Consider the following 18,926-nt stretch of genomic DNA (forward strand, 5'->3'; position numbering starts at 1 on the left):
ACCTTAATAGCACAATAAAAAACTCATGCTTAGTGTTTAAGGCGCCTTGCCTTAAGGTAAGGAACTAATGAAGTACAACCATTCAAACCAGGATATCTATCTGCTTGTAACTTGGTAATCCATTGTTGTTCTAATTCTTCAGTGTGGTTCTCTATATCACCACCTCTACTTGTTCTAACTATCAGTTGTAAGATTAAAAATTTAAAACAATGACTGCTGTCCGTATTCAGGACATGATTAGCTAAAGCATTTGATTGCTTCTGGTTCCATATGTCCCTTATATGTTCTAACATTCTTTCTTTAAAGCTCCTATTTGTTTTGCCTACTCCTGGTATGAATGGCTGCACTTTTCATAATCTAAATGCAGAAGAATATAGGGCTCTACATGAACTGCAGGATTTACATTCTCTTATTATTAAACAAGCAGATAAAGGAGGTAAAATTGTATTAATGGATAAAGATTTATATATTAATCAGATGAAGGTTTTGCTATTAGATACTTGTACTTATCAAACGCTGACAAAAACAGCTGTAATTGCTATTATTGATAAAGTGTCATTTTTAGTGTTTGATTTATTAATTACAGGATTAATTGATGAATCACTATTTAATTATTTTTCAGTACAAAAACCTCTAGTTCCTAGGATTTATGGACTTCCTAAAATCCATAAACATCCCACGGTCCCTCCTTTGCGTCCCATCGTATCAGGAGCAGGATGGTGCACTGAGCCCCTATCTATTTATGTAGAAGGTATTTTACATGAGTTTTTAGATAGTTGTTATACAGTTCTTAGAGATAGAAAAATGTTTTTACAGCGGTTGCAGAATAGAATGGAAACCATTGATAATGATGAAGAATTTGTATTCCTTACCATGGACATTGAATCTCTTTTTACTAGTATTCCAAATGTTTGGGGAATTGAAAAAATAAGAGAATTCCTTGATATAAATAAGAAGCTTACCACTAATAAGATTATGTTAGTTTGTGCACTATTGGAGATTATACCAGAAAATAACATTGTAACCTTTCAGGATCAATTTTTTCTACAGAAGATTGGCATAGCTATGGGCACTTCGTGTGCTAACAGCTACGCCAATCTGTCACTAGTACGATGGGAAGAACAATATGTTTTGTCAGATGTGAATCCATTTTTTTGGCTATATTCTCTGGTACGTATGTTTCGTGGACGATGTTTTTGTCTTGTGGAAAGGGCATGGTGGAAATATCAGTAATTTCATTGATTACTTGCATAGTACCACAGACTTTTTGAAGTTTACTTTTACTTTCTCTGACACATGTGTTGATTTTTTGGATGTGAGTGTTACTCATACTGACTTGAAGCAGATAAGAACTAATATTTATCACAAACCTACAAGAACCAATGCCTGCCTTCACAGGTCAAGCATGCACCTGAGACACATACCTAGAAATGTCCTTAAAGGACAAGTCTTTAGAACCCTACGCCTAAATAATAATGATGAAGAGGCAGTAGTTGCTTTAAATAAATTGCAAGACGAATTTCAAACAAGAGGCTATTCTAACTCAGAAATTACTAATGTGATAGCAGATGCATGGAAATTGAGATCTACAAGATGTAAACCATATATGAGCTCTTATGGTGCTGTTACAAGTATATCTCATGATGCAAGTATTGATAGAAATAAGTTTAGAGTAGTTTTTAGATTTGCAAGTGACATCAATAAGTATACGGAAATTATTAAAAAGAATTGGCACTTATTACATAAAATACCAGGCCTGGTTTCCACAGTTGGTGACACTCCAAACTTTAGTTTTAGAAATAATGTGTCTTTAAAGCAGCAGCTCTGTAATAGAGAAATTCAGTCCTTTAGAAATATTTTTTCTAACAGACAGGGTACTTTTCCGTGCAGGAATTGTGCAGCTTGTCAGCATGTTTACACGAAAAACAAGTATATTCATCCTGTGAAATGTTTTAAACTCTATACGAAGAATTATCATGATTGTAAAAGTGCCGATGTTGTTTATTTTTGTTTTTGCCAAGTATGTCATGCCTATTATGTAGGCAAAACAAATAGGAGCTTTAAAGAAAGAATGTTAGAACATATAAGGGACATACGGAACCAGAAGCAATCAAATGCTTTAGCTAATCATGTCCTGAATACGGACAGCAGTCATTGTTTTAAATTTTTAATCTTACAACAGATAGTTAGAACAAATAGAGGTGGTGATATAGAGAACCACACTGAAGAATTAGAACAACAATGGATTACCAAGTTACAAGCGGATAGATATCCTGGTTTGAATGGTTGTACTTCATTAGTTCCTTACCTTAAGGCAAGGCGCCTTAAACACTAAGCATGAGTTTTTTTATTGTGCTATTAAGGTTTATATGTGTATAATGTGTGTGTATATGTATATATATATATATATATATATATATATATATATATATATATATATATATATATATATATGTATACATATATTTTAATGATTATCACTAATAACCATCAGGGAGGATACTTCCTTTTAAAATATTCAGAATATTTCCTTTTATTGTATATTTATATACTCTTCTTACATTTTTTAAGTAATTTTTCTTACAGATATTGGTATATATTTTTATGGCTGTGGAGGAATATTTCTTTAAATTGTGATGTCATACTAATTGCTTTAGTATTTAACCTAGCATCATTTGTAGTGATGTGGTCTGATGAAGCAACATTAAGTTGTGAAAGCGCTCACCATTTGTTTTCTGCAATAAAGTACTGTGACTGATCTCCAGTGTGTACTTTGGTGCCTTATTTTACTTTTGCTGTTGTGTGTTTTTGTGCACCTCAGTGTACCTGAAGCCGTTTGAGTTCGTATCTTTATTTACAATTTTTACCACACCTTTCAGCCATAAAACCAAGACCGAAACACTAAAGGTGGAGGAGTGTCCATATTCACCAAGAATATTCACACCTCCAGGCTAGTTGCCCAACACAATGCATCTGAAATTCTCCAGGTGCAACTAACACTAGGTAAGACTGCAATCTACATTGTAGCTTGCTACAGATCCCCCACCATGCCCCAAGATTCTTACTACACCTTTCTAAACATATTGGAAAATATTAAGCTACAACCAAATATCCTAATACTGGGTGATTTCAACTACCCTGCCATTAATAGGGAAAACTACTCATGTACCAACTCCTTTGCCCAACAGTTCTTGGAATTCATAAATTCCAACGCCCTGGATCAACTAATCCATTGTCCCGCCAGGGGCTCCAATATCCTAGACCTGGTCATTACCAACATGGGAGATAGATGCTCCACACCAGTGGTCACCCCCTCATTGGTCAGGTCTGACCATAAGCAAATCATCTTGACATCCACATACCACCCCCACCCCCAGTAAGGAAACCGCCTTAAAAAACTTCTCCAAAGCCAACTTCATGCTACTGAAGTCAGAAGTGACAAACTTCACAACACCCACGCAGACAGGATCTGGTAGTTCGACTGCAGAATCCTACACTAAGGCACTGTATGAGCACATCCACTCGTGCATGAATCATGCCATCCCAAATAGAACCAAGATGCACTTCTCCAAAAAAAGGAAGTCAATCTGGTGGTCCCCTGTTATAAACAAACTATACAACAGAAGGAAGGAACTGTTGCAGAAAAGAAGAAAATCCCAGGATGCAAAAATACTCCCTCACCAGCCTCAGTAAGAAGCTGAGATCCCTCATAAAATCATCAAAAGCCAGTTATGAAAATAAAATTGCCAAATATTCCAAAGACAACCACAAGGCATTCTATAGTTATGTCAAGAATCTAAATGGCAATGCTCAGATCTGCTCTGAGCTACAACAGAATGACATAAAATATGCTGATCCCAAGGATATCGCCAATATGCTGGCAGATCGATTTAGTGCCAACTTCACCCCCCCTCTCACCTCCTAAAGGGCCAATCTCAATACCAAAAGATTGCCATATTTTGATAATCACGGCCACACAGATAGAAACCACACTCTCCAAAGCTAAGAACACAGCATCCATGGGACCAGATGACATCCCAGGCCGTGTACTACATGAACTACAAAATGAACTGGCACCTCACCTAAGTGTCATGTTTAATTATAGCCTCACCTCAGGCTTCGTGCCCACTGAGTGGCACACAGCTACAGTTATCCTGCTTCACAAGGGAGGAGCCACCTTGGATCCCAGGAACTACCATCCCATCAGTCTGACAAGCCTGATCTGCAAGGGCATGGAACGCATTATCATGGAACTTATAAACAAAGACATTGGCAACCTTCAAACACTGGACCCCACCCAGTTTGGGTTTGTGAAGGGCCGATCTTGTCTCCTGAATCTAATTGACTTCTTTGAATCAGTCTCCAGAGTTGTGGATGAGGGCAAGGTGGTCCATACAGCCTATCTGGACCTTGCCAAGGCCTTCAACACCATCCCCCACTCTGGAATCATAGATAAACTTACTAAGCTGGGCATAAATCCCTACATCACTAGATGGGTTGCCAACTGGCTTACTGACAGAACACAGATTGTAAAAGTAGCCGACTCCAAATCCAGCTCCAGACAAGTGACAAGTGGAGTACCTCAGGGCTCCATCATGGGACAGCTCTTGTTTGGCATCTACTTCTCTGAAGTACAGGCCAACACTAAGGGACTCTGGCTAACAAAGTTTGCAGATGAATGCAAACTGGGAGCCATTATTGAATCCCCAAATGATGTGGAAATTCTACAAAAGTGCCTTACAGAAACAGATGCCTGGTGCCAGAGCCATGGGCTCAAGCTTAATGCCAAGAAATGTATAGTTATCCCCTTTGGAAAAAAACATGTACCCATGAATTACCACATATGTGGCAGGGCACTAAACATCGAAAGTGTGATGAGAGACTTAGGGACACAGGTGGACACTGGTCTCACTTTCGATAACCACATCATCACAACAGTCAGGAAATCCTTCAATGTGGCACACCTCATCACTACGGGCTTTTCATCCAGAAAAAAGGAGGTCATTGTCCCACTGTACTCATCCCTCATTAGACCCATTATAGAGTATAATGCCCCATTTGGTATGTACCTCACAAGACGTCTGTAACAGCTGGGAAGGCCACAGAAATACCTCACTAAAAGAATCACAGGCCTAAAGCAGATGCCATATGCTGACCGTCTAAAAAAACTCCAGCTATACTCTGTGGCATATCGTCTACTCAGAGGCAATCTCTGCTTAACATACAAGGCCATGTCAAACCCTGAGCTGTTGGACATGCTCCACTTAAAGAAATCCCAATTCCTCAGAGCCACATGCTCCAGGGATCTAAACCTTGTCATCACAATGAACAAAACATGCTGGAGGGATAGGTTCCTGACCCAGGGATTCCCCATACTCTGAAATAGACTGCCCATACATGTCAAGCAGAGTGCCTCATTGGCCCTCTTCAAAAGGAACCATGATGGTTGGATGGGAGATAGGAAATTAACCCCGGGGATCATGTCAGTCACCCTGCTAGATAGGGGTCCAGAGAATTAAATACTGTGGGAAGAAATATCCAGGGAATTGTTATGGCTAGGCTTGCATAGGCCCTAGGGCCGATAGCCTAGTACCAACCTATGAACCTATAAGGATCAGGGAACGCATGGGCTTGGCCCAGGAGAATCTGGCAGAAGCTCAACAACAGAAAAATGTATGGTATGACAGGAATGCTCGAGAGTACGCTGTAGGGCAGCAGGTAATGTTTCTCATTCCTGTCAGACACAACAAGCTGCAAGCAGTTTAGGAGGGATCCTACAAGGTGGTAAAAAAGGTAAGTGATGTTAACTACATGGTAGAACTGCTAGGCAGAAGGCAGGAGCACAAATTGTACCATATTAACATGATGAAACCTTTCCATGATAGGGAGGCCCTTGTGCTGAGCATTTGCAGTGGATTGCAGGAGGAGTTTGAGGGAGATCTGGTGACTGGTCTACTCAGTGAGGCTCAGACTGACACCTCAGAGGAAGGGTTAGCAATGTCCCAGCAGCTATCTCCTACCCAGGTTCGAGAAATCCAAGCAGTGTTACAGGAATTTAGGGACATGTTCATTAGGCAATCAGGGTGTACCCACCTGGTGCAGCACCAGCTGGATACAGGACTCCAAAGGCATATTAGACAGGCCCATTATAGGGTGCCTGAGAGAGGCAAACAGACTCTGAGGGGGGAGATAGAGGTATTGTTGGAACTAGGGGTAATTCAAGAGTCCAACAGTCCCTGGGTCTCCCCAGTGGTGCTGTTGCCAAAGAAGGATGGCAGCACCAGGTTCTGTGTGTACTACAGGAAATTAAATAGACACACAGAGTCAGATTCTTACCCCAGCTGAGGCCTTAGAGCAGCTGTGTGGGGCTAAGTATCTTACAGCTATTGATCTTACCAAGGGTTACTGGCAGGTGCCCTTGATTCCAAGTGCTTTGTGACTCCTTTTGGTTTGTATGAGTTCACGGAGATGCCCTTTGGGATGTAAAATGCCCCAGTGACTTTCCAGAGGCTGGTAGATGACATCCTAGCAGGATCAGGAGGGTTTGCCCTTGCTTGTCTAGATAATATTGCCATCTACAGCCATTCCTGGCAAGAGCACCTTCAACATGTCAGGGAGGTGCTGGGCAGACTACAGAGGACAGGGTTGACCATTAAGTCCAGAAAATGTCAGGTGGGTATGGGAGACATGGGACATAGAGCGATGAGTGGTAAGATAAGGCCAGAACCTGCCAAAGTGGAAGCCATTCAGGCATGGACTGCACCTGCTACCAAAAAGCAAGTGAGGGCATTCTTACGGACAGTAGGGTACTACAAAAAGTTTGCCCCCAGTTATTGTACCATAGCTGCTCCCGTCGCAGACCTGACAAGGAAAAACAGACCAGGTAAGGTAGTGTGGATCCCAGCATTTGAGCAGGCATTCCAGAAGCTTAAAGGAGCTTTAGGAGGACCCCCTGTGTTAGCCAGTCCAGATTACAGCAAAGCATTTATTGTGCAGGCAGATCATTTGAACCATGGGGTGGGAGCTATAGTTAGCCAGATTTCTTCAGAGGGAGAAGAGCACTCGGTGGTTTATCTCAACCGAGAGAGGAATGCTATGCAGCTGTAGAAAAGGAATGTCCAGCCATAGTGTGGGCACTGCAGAAACTTCAGCCTTATCTGTATGGAAGAAAATTCACTGTAGTTAGAGATCACAATCCCTTACCATTGTTAAAGAGAGCCAGCCAGCAAAATGCCAAGTTGCTAAGATGATTCCTATGGTTGCAAGCATATGCTATGTCAGTGCAGCACTGCAGTGGGATTAGCAATGCCAACGCAGATGGGCTATCAAGACAGGGAATGGGGTAAGATATACTCCAATAGACCTAACCCTCTCAAGCAACATTTCTCAAGGGTCACTTGAAAAACTAGCTTGAGCCCTCCGGGGGGGGTATGTGAAGTTATGTAAAGGCTGTCAGCCTAGCTAGATAGAATTTTGTCGATAATTCTGTCATTTTTAAATATTAATGTAAGCCCCAGGCTTGTTCTCTTAAATGTGAAAATACTGTATTGGATGTTGAACTGAAAAAAATGTAACAGTGCACTCTGCTGTAAAAAAGCTGATAAATCAAGCATTTCATGACTGTCTTTGATCTCAGGGCTCGGAGCCGACATGTCTGGATGAAGGAATTCTTGCTATTGTTTTGAGACCTGAGTTAATTGCTAGAATTTGCATATATAATCTATTTTATTGCCTTGGTTTCCTGACCAGCTGCAAGATCAAAAGGGCTATTAACCTCTGAGTTTTTGTTAGCCTGGGAACCAGAAAGAAATGATGTAATCTGAAATGAATCAGTGGTACTGTGTTATCAATTTAAAGACAGAAAGAATGAGGGAATTTAGCATTTGTCTTGACAACATCCAACTCACCAGCACTCTGCCTGTGTTCTATATGTAAGTTTATTTTAGAACTATGTTTTCTCTTAAATATAGCTAGGAACTAGGAAGATTAGATTAGTTTTTGTCTGTACTGATGTCAGAACTTTTCTACTGTATTATTTTAAGTATTTCTCTTTGATCTCTGAACTCTTGACTAGCACTGTATAGTAAGAAGTATTGTCTTGTATTTTTATTATTTATTATTGTGTTTTTATTATTTATTATTAAATATTTTAAACCCTTCAACTGTGGCTGTTTTGTGTAGAGAATTTAAGCTCTAACAGTACATTGCATGCATTTAGCGATATTGTTCAAAGCCACTCCAATAGCCTTTCTGTTCAGTCACACTTACTGTTTGGATAATAATATTGCACAGTATAATTGGACAACTTTCATAAGGGCCTTTTAGTAGCTAATAAATATAAGTAGGTGGTGGCAAGTGGTACTACTGTATAGTCTGGGTAAAAAGGGTACAGCTGGAGAACCTGTGCCAGCCTTCCCCAGGAGTGTCTGTGTGATTGTATATAACTCTTATCTCAAATTGTGTGTGTCAGCTACTTGGGAAGGGACACAAAGCACTGGTTGGACAGAGAGGGTGCTGGAGGTTTTAGTTTGCCCACTAGGCTGATATCTAAACCTTATAACTGTGCCAGTGGGGGAGTCTTATTGGGGACCTGGAGAGAAAGGGAGAAACTGCCCCATACTGACTGTGATCTCTGTGTGCTCTTAACTCATTCCCTCCAGTACAACTCATTTGAGAGTGTACCTTTAACTCCTAATGGGTGTGGCTTGTTCCTTTAAAAAATGAAGTTTTCACCTTACAATTCTAACAAATACTCATTGACAGAGGTCAAATATCAAAACAGTTGTGTTTGCCATCATGTATGCTTCAAGATAAAATATTCTCATCTCTCATATGTAACAAGATTTTGGAATTATTAATACAAGTATGAACAAGCAATATTTGATGCCTGGAGGAGCAGTAGGAGGTAACTGCAGATGCACCTGGAGGCATCACTTGGATGTAATGAGATAAGGGAAATTGTACTTTACTGTCTGTGTATTTATTATCTTTTCCCTATGTGGATGCCCCTCACTGATGTTAATGGTGAGGAATGAGGCTCCTTGATTGCTGTGCCAGTGCACGGGTGTCACACTTGGAGTCAGCTATTACCACACTGTGACTCCTATCTGTGACCCAGTTTGCAACCCACCTAGCGATGTAGGGGTTGATGCCTAGCTTAGTGAGTTTTTGCATGATTCCTGAGTGGGGAATGTTATCAAAGGCTTTGGGCAGATCAAGGTAGACTGTATGTGCCACCTTGCCTTCATCCACAGCTCAGGTGACTGACTCCAAGTAGTTGACCAGGTTTCTTAAGCAGGTATGACCTACCCTTCACAAATCTAAACTATGTGGGATCCTGATTCTGCAGATTTCCATATCCCTGTTTATTAGGTGCATGATGATGGATTCCATAGCCTTGCATAACAGACTTTTCAGACAGTTGGGACAGTATTTTCCAGGGTCTGTAGTCGCACCTCGTTTGTGGAGAGGGATGACTGTAGTGGTACACAATTCAGTAGGGCAAATCCTGAGGTGAGGCTGTGCTTGAACAGGGCACTCAGGTGAGGTGCCAGTTCACTCTGTAGTTCATGTATAACACAGCCAGAGATAAAGTCAGGTCCCATAGAAGCTGTATTCTTGGCCTTGGAGAGTGGTGTTTTAACCAGCGCAGCAGTAATATTGGGTTCCTGGCAGCGTACTGGTATTGTGATTGGTCCTTTGAGGGTGGAGGGGTAAAGTTTGCACTCAGTATGTCAGCCAGTATATTGGCAATATTTGCTGGCTCAGTCTAGGAGGTACCATTATCTAGTAGCTTAGAGCAAATCTTGGTATTGCCATGGAGATTCTTTACATAACTGTATGGGGCCTTATTGTTGTCTTTACTATGTGCTCCAATTCTGCTTTCGCAGCTAACTTTGAAGAATTTTATGAGGGATCTCAACTTTTAATTGCTGCTGACAAGGGGTTTTTTTCCATTGTTGGAGTTCACCTTATTCCATATCAGTTTCTTCCTTCTGTTGTACAGTTGCTTTATGGCCAGGGACCACCAGATTGGCTTCTTTTTTTGGAGATGAAGGTCCTGGTTCTTTTGGGTATGGTGGTATCCATGTATTTGTGTACGTCTTCATAGTGCATTGTTGTTTGATTCAACAGTCATGCAACTAGTCTCCATTTGCATGACTGCTGTAAGGTTAGAAACCTCTGTTTGTATGATGCAATAGTTAGCTTTGGAAAGGGTTTTCATGGTGGTTACCTGTGCATTTCCAAAGGTGATTCATTTGTGTTCAGATATAACAAGACAGGAGTTGATTATTGCTATAGAGCAACAATCACCCATGTTAGCAAGGACCAGGTCGATTGAATGGGCATGTGCATCGGTACATGAGTTGCTTTCCCCAGCTAATGGTGGGGTAGTTGAAGTTAACCAGGATGACAGTGTTAGGTTGGACACTAATATTCTCCAGGGTGTTTAGGGACCTGGATTGTGAGACTTTGAATATGTTTGGGGACCTATAGCAGGCTACAACCTGAACCACTGTCTTACCCAATGTTAGCTACACCTGCAGGATCTGTAATGCATAATGTTGGTATACTACTCTGGAGATGTGTGCATCCTTAATGAATATGGAAATATCACCACCTTTGGAGCTTCACTCCAAGTTCTGCAGCCAAAAGTTGTGGAATGAGTTAAAGGCTTGTACAGCAGGGGTGCTTCCTGCTGCCTTTAAACAGGTCTCTGTTACAGCACAGATATCATTGCTCCACATTTTGAGGAATACTTCCAGTGAGTGCATTTTCAGATTTGGACTTCAAGTGTGCAGCAGTATGACCCTCAGATTGCATGCGTTTGTAGCTGTCATATATTTCTGTATATTTATGTATACACACACTTACATATATATATATATATATATATATATATATATATATATATATATATATATATGTATATATATATATATATATATATATATATATATATATATATATATATATATATATATATATAAAAAATATATATATGTGTGTGTGTGTGTGTGTGTGTGTGTGTGTGTGTGTATATATATATATACATATGGTTCTACCTGACATAATCGAAACCACACAACACCGACAACCACATCACCGACACCACATATTCGACAGTCCATAAACACGAAACCACACATAACCGACAACGAAATAACCGACGGTACACAAACACGAAACCCCATACAAAACAAAACACATCCCCATTCCACAAACCACACACACAACAGAAGCACACCAAAATCCTTACAAGCCCACACTAAACCTTACCTAACCCTAAGGTCCGTCACTATACACTTACCTACCGCCCCTAACCCTAACTCACTTAACCCTCGGCTCCCTAACCCTAACTCACTTAACCCACCCCTATCGCCCCTAACCCTAACTCACTTAACCCACCCCTATCGCCCCTAACCCTAACTCACTTAACCCACCCCTATCCCCACAGACCGTCAATCTCCACACTTACCTGCCTCGCACGTCCGTCCGGTCACTACCGCATACTCACACAGCCTTTCCCATGTCGGCATCCTCGGCGTTGGTGTTGTCATCCGTGTCGGTCTTCTGCATTGTCGATGTTCTGCAACCCATGATCAGCGTCGGTCTTCAGCTCTTCGATCTTCTGGAGCTCGGATTCGATGTCGGTCTTCTCAGCTGTCGAAGTCAGGTAGAACCATATATATATATATATATATATATATGTATGTATATATATATTTATATATATGTATGTATATATATATATATATATATATATATATATATATATATATATTTATATATATATGCGTATGCATATATGTAGATATAAATGTAGATGTATCTCTCTCTAATATATTTATATATTATGTATAGATATGTCTACATATATGCATCTCCATACATATATACATGTATACGTAGAGAACCTGACTGATTCTACAGACCCCATAAATACTGTTTAATGACTCTACTAACTGATATGTTTGGAATGTCATCACTGTTTTGTAGAGATCAGATGATGTAATGGTAGATTGCTTCAATGCTAGTTTATAGGGCCCAGGGTTCAGGACTTGGCAGGCTTTATTATTTTGTTGCAAGGCAGAACAGTTGCTGCTGGGGAGGAAGGGATAAGGGCAATAATTAAAAGAGGTCCCTAGTTTGATCCCTTCACCTCCATGTAGGCAAACTTTGGATAGATTTGTTGCAGTAAGAGGTTCAAAGTGTGGAACTGATGTCTGACTGCACTATATAGAGGGACAAACAATATAAAAGATAGCTAGGGATGTGCAGGATGGGTGTAGGGAAGGTCCATAGCTGTCCATTTCTTATAGAGCACCAGCTGTGCATATATACTGAATTTGAAGGTAAATTTGGACACTCAAACCCTTGAGAGAGGGGTGAGGACAACAATAATGTGCTGTGAAGCCAATTAGACCAGATTACATGTGTCCAGTGGACATGTGTGTGAAATGGACAGCTATGTATGGGGCAGCATTTTTTTTTTTTGGGAACAGATTGCCCTTTTTTTTAAGGTGAGAGTGGGATGTTGGGGAAGGATAGCAGGTATATTTGAGGAGGTAGTTTGGGTAGGAAGACAGGCAAGACAGCATACAGTGGTGGTATATGACACATGTGGGGGTAAACACCATGGACAGAGAGGGGTGTTTGGTAATCAGAAGCCCACGAGCCCCCAAATGAATAGAGTGGGACTGAGGACCCCACCCATGGGCAGATGCCACTACACCTTCACGGTCCCAAAAGTGGCTGCGCTGGGGGCTGAGCAGGATGGGCAGGCTGACCCTCTAAATGTGCCACGCGGCCCTCAAGCTGACATAGCAAATTTCCTAGTTCTTTGCGGAGCTTGCTATGCACCAGACCGGGAACCTGGATCCAGGTGACTGGATCCTCTCCACGCCTGCGACCTGCCGGGGGGAGCCCCATCACCTGAGGCAGTTCCACCCAAAGTTGGTGCAGGACCAGCAGACAAAGAGGTCCTGAGGTGGGTCCCAGATGTGCTCGGTCCCAGTGCCATGGCCATATGAGGCAGGAGAGGCAGATCCACTGGGATCAGCCTTCCCAGAAGTGCTATGTTGTTGCAGTTTTAGAACATAGTTTAGTTAGTAATGGTAAACACATTCCAGGATTAGTTATAACAGCATGCATGAGTATTCTCATTAACCCAAAACAACAGATTTGGAACATTTGTTTAGCAAACAGAACACATGCATATATGTAACCACAATGGGTGTTACACCGGCATGCAGGTTACATTGATAGCAACAGGCCACCAATGATAGTATTTGAACAGGGAACATTAATTGGAATACATTTCAACATTTGTAGAACAATAGGACACATGTCCCAATGGTAGGTTTAGTGGAAAACATACCCCTTCATTTATGTGTTTAGATTATTGTTGAAAATAATTGTGAGGAGAGAGAGAGATGTCAATTAACAAATGTAGATTCTTGCAGTGGTCACAGCTTTAATGATCATTGTTCTAATCAATACTCTACAGGTATTATTATGACAACCTATGGCCTTGGATTGGGCCGTGGTATGTTTGTGCGCAGTGTATAATTACATCCTTCTTATAGCTACTTTATCCCTTTTCTTACCTGGAAGACCTGTGGGGGGATTTTTTTTAACACTACCTGAATATTTCTACCCATATTCACATAGTCAGGGTTGCATATGTACACTCATACTGCCATACACTGCCTTGATTTCTATCGGTCACCCTGGTTTTTGGTAGCAGGGACCGGTAGCTGTGATAGCATGATTTGAATAGAAACAGTCATGGTTTGGAATTTGTATATGAAGTAGATTCTAAGAATATTAAATATCTAGATATAGAATTGTATGTGATAGAATTAGATCAAATACAATTCAAGCCTTATAGGAAAGTTACAGCTGTAAATAACTTCCTACATGCAGGAAGGATGCATCCTCCACATTTAATGAAAGCACTACCTTTGGGTGAGATGAAGCGAGTATTTTTGAATACTTCTGAGGAAAGGTTTAAAAGAGATGTTTTGCAGGGCACAATATTGAGATTAAGATCTAGAGGATACCCAGAAGAGATTGTTTTAGATGCTAAGAAAATAATTCTGGGGGAAGGAAAGGAAAGAGATAGGAGAAATAGGTGGAATAGGAAAATTTATTATGGTGATGGTAAGAATACTCAGGGAAGGATAGAACAGGAACAGGAAAGTTTGTTCGTTGTTACAAAAGTTTCACCCTTCAGTTAAAGAATGGAGAAAATAAGGAATTTTTGGTATATGTTTAAGGAAAATGGTAATGTAGGGACCTTATTCCAGGAACATATAACTTTTTCTTACAGTAGATATCCTAATTTGAAGGAAATATTAAGTGGGGATGACAGACTGCAGACTGAGAGGATAGGAAGGAAAGGTATGTGGCCATGTGGAAATTGTAGTGTATGTGGTAGGGTTAAAAATCTGGATGGTAAGAAGATGGTTATATAAGGTTAAAGAAGGATACACATGTAATTCGCAGGGCATTGTCTATATAATAGGCTGTAGATGTGAGAGGGAAAAATGGTACATAGGCCAGACTAAAAGAAAGGTGAGGGTAAGAATCCTGGAAAGTCTAAAGGATATCAGGAATAAAAACATGTTTATTCCAGTAGCTGAGCACTTTTGTTCTACACATGGGGTAATAAATTCAATTTGTTCCACAGTGTTTTGGCTCGACCATTTTGTAAAGATGGGGGAGGTTTTAAAGATGATTTAGATAAGTTGGAATGAAGATGTATTATAAATTATAAAACTTTGCACCCCAGAGGTTTGAACATTGATAGTAATCTGACATTATAATGTATTTCATTTATAATAAAATAAAAAAATATATATATGTGTTAAAATGTATAGTTAGAGTGATGCACGTGATAGTAACCTGATATTATAAATTATAATTTTGAATGTATTTAATTCATAAGAATGTGTTTAAATGAAGTTTAAGACATGTATTTGTCTTTAAAAGGTTAATTGTTTAATTATATGAATTTATATTGAATGGGGTATAAAGGAATGGAGCACTAGGATGTAATTATTCTTTGAAGGCGAAAGGCCGAGGTACCAAATAACGTGGTGAAGAAATTCTATGTGATTTTGCCTCTGTGAAGCTTGCCAGTTGTGTATTTTTTTGTTTATGAGACTGTGAGCATTTTATTAGTGGAAAACATACCCATTCATTTATGTGTTTAGATTATTGTTGAAGATAAAGTGGGGGGAGAGAGAGATGTCAATTAACAAATGTAGATTCTTGCAGTGGTCACAGCTTTAATGATCATTGTTCTAATCAATACTCTACAGGTATTATTATGACAACCTATGGCCTTGGATTGGGCCGTGGTATGTTTGTGCGCAGTGTATAATTACATCCTTCTTATAGCTACTTTATCCCTTCTCTTACCTGGAAGACCTGTGGGGGGATTTTTTTTTAACACTACCTGAATATTTCTACCCATATTCACATAGTCAGGGTTACATATGTACACTCATACTGCCATACACTGCCTTGATTTCTATCGGTCACCCTGGTTTTTGGTAGCAGGTACCGGTAGCTGTGACAGCATGATTTGAATAGAACCAGTCATGGTTTGGAATTTGTATATGAAGTAGATTCTAAGAATATTAAATATCTAGATGCAGAATTGTATGTGATAGAACAAGATCAAATAGAATTCAAGCCTAATAGGAAGGTTACAGCTGTAAATAACTTCCTACATGCAGGAAGGGTACATCCTCCACATTTAATGAAAGCACTACCTTTGGGTGAGATGAAGCGAGTATTTTTGAATACTTCTGAGGAAAGGTTTAAAAGAGATGTTTTGCAGGACACAATATTGAGATTAAGATCTAGAGGATACCCAGAAGAGATTGTTTTAGATGCTAAGAAAATAATTCTGGGGGAAGGAAAGGAAAGAGATAGGAGAAATAGGTGGAATAGGAAAATTTATTATGGTGATGGTAAGAATACTCAGGGAAGGATAGATCAGGAACAGGAAAGTTTGTTCGTTGTTACAAAAGTTTCACCCTTCAGTTAAAGAATGGAGAAAATAAGGAATTTTTGGTATATGTTTAAGGAAAATGGTAATGTAGGGACTTTATTCCAGGAACATATAACTTTTTCTTACAATAGATATCCTAATTTGAAGGAAATATTAAGTGGGGATGACAGACTGCAGACTGAGAGGATAGGAAGGAAAGGTATGTGGCCATGTGGAAATTGTAGTGTATGTGGTAGGGTTAAAAATCTGGATGGTAAGAAGATGGTTATATAAGGTTAAAGAAGGATACACATGTAATTCGCAGGGCATTGTCTATATAATAGGCTGTAGATGTGAGAGGGAAAAATGGTACATAGGCCAGACTAAAAGAAAGGTGAGGGTAAGAATCCTGGAAAGTCTAAAGGATATAAGGAATAAAAACATCTATAGACCACAACATAAACAGCTCACAGTTGAACGAATACCACACAGAAGTGACCAGTGAAAAAAATTTAATTTTTTATTAAAAATACACGTTAAATTTCTCTCACAAATAGCACATGATGCCAATTTAAATAGTCATTTACAAGAGTAAAATTAATAAAGTCACTTTTGGGACATGAAAGGCTTTGCCAGTTCTTTAATAGCTGCAGACTTCAGCTGTGGAATGGTATTGATCTTAGATTGTTTGCTGCTTGCATACTTGTGCTTGACAGTAGTTTGCTTGCTGAGACCTTCATTTAGTTTTACAACATTCTTGGCCATGTGCTGCATAATTGGCACCAGATCACACACCATGTAACGTGTAGTGCTGCAGAGTAGATGTCCACTCACCAGCATCGAAGACCTTCTGCACCAAGCGAAAAACAGCTGCTGCTACTGCAGAAGGTGGAAAGTGTACCATATCGTAATCCACCATGGCCAGTTCCATGAAATATTTTGACAAGGTATGCTGTTCGCTGTTTACCTCTCCAATCTTGGAAGCCCTCCTCAAGAAGTGTAGTGGAAGTGGTCTGCTAAGATTAAAGTCAAGTTCCTGAAGAATCCTCCTTTCCATTTCCCTCACCTGTGCCTTTGTATATGTATTATCAGTCACTGTGGTAAAGTCCTCTATTTCTGGTGGGTACATCTCTTCATATTTTGATGCAATAAACATGGCTGTTACACCAAACAGCTGAAGTGTTTGTTTTGGTGCGAGATGAATCTGAAGGTATCGATCCATGATAGCAACAGTCATATACATGGTCTCCTGAAGCAATCTGAACTTTGAACCAACACCAGCCAGTCTACCAAGATTGCACGTATGCCTCCAGTGATTTCCTGCCCATCCAAATAACGTGGCTCAATTGGCTGTTTTGCCTCAAGCTGTCACAAGTAATCATAAATTTCCTTCACATATTCACTGCATAGCATTGTATTTCCAGCATCATCATCTGCATCAACATCTTTAACTTGAAGCAGCACATCTGAAAAAGCTTGGCACAGTTCCTCCTCAACCATACAAGATATTTTCATAGGGCTTGGAGCTGCAGGTACTTGCAACTTAACTTCCTTTTTTTGCTTCACTTCTATTTTTTCAGGTACTGCATCAGACTTGCTAGTTTTCCTTTGAATGTGTTTTACTTCAGCTGTAGGTTCTATTCCCTTTTTCAAGGTCACTTTAGGCACGGCCATTTTATTTCCAATATCACCCAGAGCAGTCCTGGTTCTAGATCCAAGCTTTGTGACTGCATTCTTTCCTGGAAGTGCAACATTCTCTGCATCAATATGAACATTTCTATTTACTCTCAACACCATTATAATAATTTCTTTTTCCACTAAAAGAACAGCTCCCAAATGTGTTTTAACGCATAGTAGGTAAACCCAATTCCACAAATAAACCCTCAAACACAACTCTGAGCAAACTATTTGCTTACAACTGCTCCCTTCCTTATTCCCGGAACATATAACCTTTTCTTACAGTAGATATTCTAATTTGAAGGAAATATTAAGTGGGGGTGACAAACTGCAGACTGAGAGGATAGGAAGGAAAGGTATTTGGCCATGTGGAAATTGTAGTGTATGTGGTAGGGTTACAAATGTGGATGGTAAGAAGATTAATGAAAGGTTATATAAGGCTAAAGGATAGACATGTAATTTGCAGTGCATTGCCTATATAATAGGCTGTGGATGTGAGAGGGAAAAATGTTACATAGGCCAGACTAAAAGAAAGGTGAGGGTAAGAATCCTGGAACGTCTAAAGGATATCAGGAATAAAAACATGTTTAGTCCAGTAGCTGAGCACTTTTGGTCTACACATGGGGGTAATAAATTCAGTTTGTTCCACAGTGTTTTGGCTCGACCATTTTGTAAAGATGGGGGAAGTTTTAAAGATGATTTAGATAAGTTGGAATAAAGATGTATTTTGAATTATAAAACTTTGCACCCCAGAGGTTCGAACATTGATAGTAATCTGACATTATAATGTATTTAATTTATAATAAAATAAAAAATATATATATGTGTTAAAATGTATAGTTAGAGTGATGCACTCGATAGTAACCTGATATTATAAATTGTAATTTTGAATGTATTTAAGTCATAAGAATGTGTTTAAATGAAGTTTAAGACATATTTGTCTTTAAAAAGTTAATTGTTTAATTATATGAATTTAAATTGAATGAGGTATAAAGGAATGGAGCACTAAGATGTAATTATTCTTTGAAGGTGAAAGGCCGAGGTACCAAATAAAGTGGTGAAGAAATTCTATGTGATTTTGCCTCTGTGAAGCTTGCCAGTTGTGTATTTTTTTGTTTGAGACACTGAGCATTTTATTATAGGTTCATAGGTTCATAGGTTCATACTAGGCTATCTGCCCTAGGGCATTTATAAGCCTAGCCAGAATGTGTTTGACTTTCGCCACCCATTTTAAATTTATTTT

The 18,926-nt window shown here is 39.6% G+C and overlaps 1 pseudogene; it reads right to left on the reverse strand.

The window, feature by feature from the left end:
- Positions 1 to 16,612: 16,612 nt before the first annotated feature.
- On the reverse strand, positions 16,613 to 17,803 carry LOC122792487 (annotated as a pseudogene).
- Positions 17,804 to 18,926: the final 1,123 nt, after the last annotated feature.

This window comes from Protopterus annectens, chromosome 1.part2 (genome assembly GCF_019279795.1).
Source record: "Protopterus annectens isolate FY-2018-M chromosome 1.part2, PAN1.0, whole genome shotgun sequence".
NCBI classification, from domain to species: Eukaryota; Metazoa; Chordata; order Ceratodontiformes; family Protopteridae; genus Protopterus; species Protopterus annectens.